The sequence below is a fragment of the Gopherus flavomarginatus genome, chromosome 1 (assembly GCF_025201925.1).
Source record: "Gopherus flavomarginatus isolate rGopFla2 chromosome 1, rGopFla2.mat.asm, whole genome shotgun sequence".
NCBI classification, from domain to species: domain Eukaryota; kingdom Metazoa; phylum Chordata; order Testudines; family Testudinidae; genus Gopherus; species Gopherus flavomarginatus.
Window position 1 is genome coordinate 370302809 of NC_066617.1, and position 7092 is coordinate 370309900.

General features: G+C 47.5%; 1 pseudogene; it reads left to right on the forward strand.

Moving 5' to 3' along the window:
• The first annotated feature begins 2308 nt into the window (after positions 1–2308).
• On the forward strand, positions 2309–3235 carry LOC127031164 (olfactory receptor 51G2-like; annotated as a pseudogene).
• The last annotated feature ends 3857 nt before the right edge of the window (positions 3236–7092 follow it).

Sequence of the window (7092 nt, forward strand, 5' to 3'; positions counted from 1 at the left end):
AGGAACAGTCAGAGTTCAGCTCTGCAGAGAGGCCACTTCAAAATCTGCTGAGGCAGGGGGAGAACAGGCCAGTGAATCCAACCACTGTCCACCGATTCCTTGACATCGACATCCCCACTTGCTACAGCACGGAAGGGAGCTCTGCTGGTGCAGCAGAGAATCCATCCAGCCCCACCATTGCTTGGAAGGCTGGTCTTCTGGTTTAGGTATTTCTCTGTAACTCAAGAGATCTGGGTTTGATTCCTTTTGCTGTGTGTGACTATGGGCAAGCCATTAATTGTCTCTGAGCCTCTGCACAGGTGGATAACAGCCCTCCTGTGCCTCACAGATAGTGGCAGAAAAATAAATACAATATTCTTGAGGACCTTCATCTTAGATTGTCTGGCTGGGGAGAAAGCAGTCTGAGCACAAAAGTCAGCTTCACACTTAGGCCTTCTAACACGGGCACGGCTGAGCGCTATGGTGATGGGGTCCAAGCTCACATGGGTTTCAGCAGAGGCTGTTCCCCCTAGAAAAGGGGAAACAGATGGGAAGATGCTCAGGCAAACTAGGCTGTGTCCTTGGATTCCCAAGAGAATATAAATTGGGACCAGTTCCAATTCTCTATCACCAGAGCAAAACTTGTCCAGCTTAGCTCGTAGTGATAGATGAGTGTAGATTTGTGGAGCTCCTTGTCATTTTAAAACCATGTTCTCCAACGCTTTGTGCTGTTTGCTAATAAACCTATTTGTTTAAGGAGGCTGGGGGTGACTGTATGCTTCTGGTCAATGGCACCTGAAGGGAAGAGACTGAAGTGTCTAGTCTGACATGAATGGTGATAAGTGTTTAGCGGTGACAGGAGGATAAATACATTCCAGGTGCTTAGATACTCTGGGACCCTAAGATCAGGGCTGTCAGGGTTCCACAGAGCACCACCTCTGACATCTGTCTATTAAAGGCCTCTTATCAAAGCCTTCTGTGACAGCTGCTTCTGGGAAGCCCATGACTCCAGCACCTGGGTTTCTGTGGCAGATGGAGGGGTACTCGGGGGTGACAGTGAGAGGTAGGTACTGGATTTCTGAGAGAACAGAACCGCTGGTCTGTGTTTCAGCAGAGTAGAGCTGAGTGCAGGAAAGGGGAGTGGAATAGCGGTTGTATGAAATTTATGCCCATAACTGTTTACAACCAGCATGGCTGAAGTAACTTGCAAACTCAACCGGATATTAGTGCAAACTAGTGTTTTCACTGTTCACCCATATGTGACACTAACCCCACACTTGCCCAACTGAAGTAACTGTCTGTGTTAGCTTGTAACTCTCCAAAGATCTACAGACCATTGCATGTGGAGAGGGTGCAGGTCCTGTGAGGATGAAGAGAAGTCTGTAGGATGATTGAACTCTCTGGATTCAGTCAACATAGGCCAGCCAAAGCACTTCAGTTCCTCTTGGATGGATTTTTGGGGATCAGAGCATATCACCAGGAGCAGTTGAAAAGGGAAAGTTAACAGAACCTGGTTCTGATTGAATTTATACATGTAAATCCGGAACAATGTCATTCAAGTCAATGTTATTGAATTAAGAACTTGTGCCTAAGAATGTATCTCATGTACTGCAAAGAGGCAGTGGCTTTATTTGGACCCTCAGAAGTGGAGAAAATAAAAAAGTGTGTATAATGAGGTAATGAAAGGCTTTTATAAATAGCTTCAGTGCAGGACAGATAAATACGACGGTTTTCCCAGCACACTTGCCATGTGTTCACACACATCTCATGATTCAATGTACCACACTCAGAAGCAGAGGACCAGAAAGAGTGCCTGTGGGAAAGTCACAATTGTAAAATCACACAGCGCTGTGGATATCCCATCTAAAAGATATCAATGTGGCCAAGAGTTTAGAAGGATTCAAAGAGGGACTGAATGTTAATATAGATAACCAGAAAATAGAATTAGAGCAGTGAGGATCATTTCAAAAACTCTTCAATGGGCTCTAAACCTTATTGATTTGCACCACAAAGTTTGTCTATTTAGTGGGTGCAGGTTATTTCTAAGCTGCCTATTGCAGGGCCTCTTCCACTTCCTTTGAAGCATCTGGAACTGATCACTGGGTACTAGGCTAGATAGACTATGGATCTGACCCACTCTGGCAGTGTGTATCTGCCTATTCATTGTGTAAATCTAAGACTATGTTTTTGCTGATCTTCCTTGAGCTCCTGGGAGTCTCTAGATTTGCACTTGGAGCAGAAAGATGTCTCGCTAAATGTAATCCAGTCTCCTGTCCTTTTTCCTTTTAGGAAAGAAAGTTCAGAACTCCTTGGACCTCCCCAGTGTATTATGTCTGCTGTCAATGACACCAAATTCAACTCTGCAGTGTTCCTTCTCACTGGGATACCTGGTCAGGAAGACGTCCATCTCTGGATCTCTATCCCTTTCTGCTTAGTGTATGTTTTTTTCATAATAGGGAATTCACTCATTCTGTCATTATAAAAACAGATCCAAGCCTCTATGAGCCCATGCACATTTTCCTTTCCATGTTGGCCGTCACAAACCTTGCTTTATCTATATCAACCATGCCGACAACACTGGGTATATTCTTGTTTAAGTCTAGAGAGATCAGCCTCGATGCCTGTTTTGCCCAGCTGTTCTTCATCTACATGCTTGAATATATTGAATCCTCTGTGCTCTTGCTGATGGCCTTTGACCAATTCATCACGATCCGTAACCCACTGAGATATGCTTCCATCTTAACCCTGCCAAGAATAGACAAGATGGGGACTGGTGTGTGTGCTAAGAGGGGTGGCTATAATGATCCCACTCCCTTCAATAGTTCCAATATTGTCGATTCAATGTCCTCTCTCATTGCTACCGCATAAACCAGGATGTCATGAAGATTGCTTGTTCGGATGTCAGAGTAAACAGCATCTATGGCTTGTCTGCTACACACTTGATGGAGGGGCTGGACTCACTGCTTATCTTTCTGTCTTATGTGATGATCCTCAAAACATTGCTGAACATCACCTCCCACGTGGACTGTCTTAGGGCCCTGAACACCTGTGTCTCCCACCTCTGCGCTCTCCTGCTCTTCTATGTGCCCATGATCAGCCTGTCTGTGATACACAGATGGGGGAGAGCTTTTCTCTCTTGCTTAAGATTCTTCTGGGCTACATCTCCCTGTTTGTCCAACCCCTAATGAACCCAACTGTGTACAGTGTAAAAAGCAAACACCTTCGTGCGAGGATAATCAGAGTGTTCGTCAAGTGAAGAGTGAGTTCATCATCTGGCTCCAGTGGTGGTGAAATGAGAAATGAAAAATATGGGCCACCAATTCTATCCAGGACAATTATATCCAAGATGACAGGAGCTACTGATCTGTGCAATGTAGGGACAGGTTCAGAGAGGGTCTAAGGCCTGGAGCAATGGGGAGAGCAGCTGGTGAGGGAGGACAGTGCGCTGAGAGAAGGAAGCCAAGGCAGGCAGCAGCCTTTTAAAAGGGACTTTGTTCATGCATAGCCAGGGGATGAGTGGGATTTTGGCTCATAAGAGCCAGCCACATCAGTGGCTGCTCCAATCTCATAATTTCTCTCGATATAGTAAATAAAAAGAAGGGATGTGGATGTTGGTTCCCATTACACCTGGCCTGTCACTGACTCGTCTCTGGTTAAACATTCAAAAGCCATGAAAAAGCTTCAGAGCTGTTCTGCAGTCACAGTCCTGGCCCTTCCCGAGCGCTCAGGCTGCTGCGTGATCCATGGGGGCTGATCCAGCTGTGGACAGGGGCTATTCAAGTGACACAGACACTCATCCTTCCCCCACACCCTCTGCCAGGCGTTTTGTGACTGAGTCATGTGAGACAAACGATTTACACAGGAGCCTCTGGAGAAGCCATTCAGGCAGTTCCGTACCCCCATTCATGGCTTTGCACACAACACGCCTCGGAGCCCACTCCCCACCGAGATTGAGCAGAGTGGCATGAGTGAATAAGGGCCTGACAGACAGGAGTTCTCGCAAGAGACTCAGGCCCAGGTTCCCTCCTCTGCCCCACCATTTGTGTTGCCACAGCAATGAAAAAGATGGAAATAGTCCTCAGTTCCCCAACAGAGGCACAGCTAGCACCTGTTCCAGTGACGTCCATTCACTGCAGAGTGTCCACCTTTTCAAAAGCAAGACACAGGCAGGAGCCTTGCCCCTTCTGCGGCCCCGCCCATGTCCCTCTTCTTCCCCCTGTAGGCCTCACATTCTACTAATCCTCTTCCGCCTTGAGGCCCCACACGCTGCTCTTCCTTTTCCTGAGGCCCTTGGCCCCTGGCCAGACTGGAAGCCACAGCTGGACCATTTGAAGAGCTGTCCAAGGAGCTAGAGTCAATAGGAGGGGAGGAGCCCCAAAGCCTCCACCTGCCCTGCACGGGAGACTGGTCATCCTGAGAGTAGCCACAGCCAATGTCCCCATCCCCCAGGCTGCATCACACAGGGAAGGTGGAGAGCCCAGGGCTCCCCAAGGCAGTCTGGGCTCCCTGGGTAGCTCTTACCACAGCCCGGCTCTGGCCTGGACCTGCGGCAGAGCCTCAGGGAAAGTGGAGGAGCAGCTGCTGGGGCTTAAGAGGCAGAAATGGGGCAGAGGGTGTGGCAAGCCTGAACCAGCGCTTACCACAGCAAGCAGGGTGGCGGGGGGGGGTGCCTGAGTAAAGGAGGAGGGTGGGACAGGAAGGTAGGAGAGCCTGTGTTTTAGAGAAGACTGAATAAATGCGACCCCACAAAAGAGGACTCCTGTTTTAAGTATTGCAGGCTGAGAGTAAGCCATTGCAAGGACCTTTGAGGGACTGGCAGGGCACCTCCAGGGCTACCTTATGTCACAAGGGGGCACTCTGGGGTGACACCCATGTGCAGGGATTTGGACAGAGTGTGCAGTGCTCTGGGAAGCTGTTAGGAACAGTCAGAGTTCAGCTCTGCAGAGAGGCCACTTCAAAATCTGCTGAGGCAGGGGGAGAAACAGGCCAGTGAATCCAACCACTGTCACTGGTTCCTTGACATCGACATCCCCACTTGCTACAGCACGGAAGGGAGCTCTGCTGGTGCAGCAGAGAATCCATCCAGCCCCACCATTGCTTGGAAGGCTGGTCTTCTGGTTTAGGTATTTCTCTGTAACTCAAGAGATCTGGGTTTGATTCCTTTGCTGTGTGTGACTATGGGCAAGCCATTAATTGTCTCTGAGCCTCTGCACAGGTGGATAACAGCCCTCCTGTGCCTCACAGAAGTGGCAGAAAAATAAATACAATATTCTTGAGGACCTTCATCTTAGATTGTCTGGCTGGGAGAAAGCAGTCTGAGCACAAAAGTCAGCTTCACACTTAGGCCTTCTAACACGGGCACGGCTGAGCGCTATGGTGATGGGGTCCAAGCTCACATGGGTTTCAGCAGAGGCTGTTCCCCCTAGAAAAGGGGAAACAGATGGGAAGATGCTCAGGCAAACTAGGCTGTGTCCTTGGATTCCCAAGAGAATATAAATTGGGACCAGTTCCAATTCTCTATCACCAGAGCAAAACTTGTCCAGCTTAGCTCGTAGTGATAGATGAGTGTAGATTTGTGGAGCTCCTTGTCATTTTAAAACCATGTTCTCCAACGCTTTGTGCTGTTTGCTAATAAACCTATTTGTTTTAAGGAGGCTGGGGGTGACTGTATGCTTCTGGTCAATGGCACCTGAAGGGAAGAGACTGAAGTGTCTAGTCTGACATGAATGGTGATAAGTGTTTAGCGGTGACAGTAGGATAAATACATTCCAGGTGCTTAGATACTCTGGGACCCTAAGATCAGGGCTGTCAGGGTTCCACAGAGCACCACCTCTGACATCTGTCTATTAAAGGCCTCTTATCAAAGCCTTCTGTGACAGCTGCTTCTGGGAAGCCCCATGACTCCAGCACCTGGGTTTCTGTGGCAGATGTGAGGGGTACTCGGGGGTGACAGTGAGAGGTAGGTACTGGATTTCTGAGAGAACAGAACCGCTGGTCTGTGTTTCAGCAGAGTAGAGCTGAGGTGCAGGAAAGGGGAGTGGAATAGCGGTTGTATGAAATTTATGCCCATAACTGTTTACACCAGCATGGCTGAAGTAACTTGCAAACTCAACCGGATATTAGTGCAAACTTAGTGTTTTCACTGTTCACCCATATGTGACACTAACCCCACACTTGCCCAACTGAAGTAACTGTCTGTGTTAGCTTGTAACTCTCCAAAGATCTACAGACCATTGCATGTGGAGAGGGTGCAGGTCCTGTGAGGATGAAGAGAAGTCTGTAGGATGATTGAACTCTCTGGATTCAGTCAACATAGGCCAGCCAAAGCACTTCAGCTCCTCTTGGAAGGATTTTTGGGGATCAGAGCATATCACCAGGAGCAGTTGAAAAGGGAAAGTTAACAGATCCTGGTTCTGATTGAATTTATACATGTAAATCTGGAACAATGTCATTCAAGTCAATGTTGTTGAATTAAGAACTTGTGCCTAAGAATGTATCTCATGTACTGCAAAGAGGCAGTGGCTTTATTTGGACCCTCAGAAGTGGAGAAAATAAAAAAGTGTATATAATGAGGTAATGAAAGGTGTTTATAAATAGCTTCAGTGCAGGACAGATAAATACGACGGTTTTCCCAGCACACTTGCCATGTGTTCACACACATCTCATGATTCAATGTACCACACTCAGAAGCAGAGGACCAGAAAGAGTGCCTGTGGGAAAGTCACAATTGTAAAATCACACAGCGCTGTGGATATCCCATCTAAAAGATATCAATGTGGCCAAGAGTTTAGAAGGATTCAAAGAGGGACTGAATGTTAATATAGATAACCAGAAAATAGAATTAGAGCAGTGAGGATCATTTCAAAAACTCTTCAATGGGCTCTAAACCTTATTGATTTGCACCACAAAGTTTGTCTATTTAGTGGGTGCAGGTTATTTCTAAGCTGCCTATTGCAGGGCCTCTTCCACTTCCTTTGAAGCATCTGGAACTGATCACTGGGTACTAGGCTAGATAGACTATGGATCTGACCCACTCTGGCAGTGTGTATCTGCCTATTCATTGTGTAAATCTAAGACTATGTTTTTGCTGATCTTCCTTGAGCTCCTGGGAGT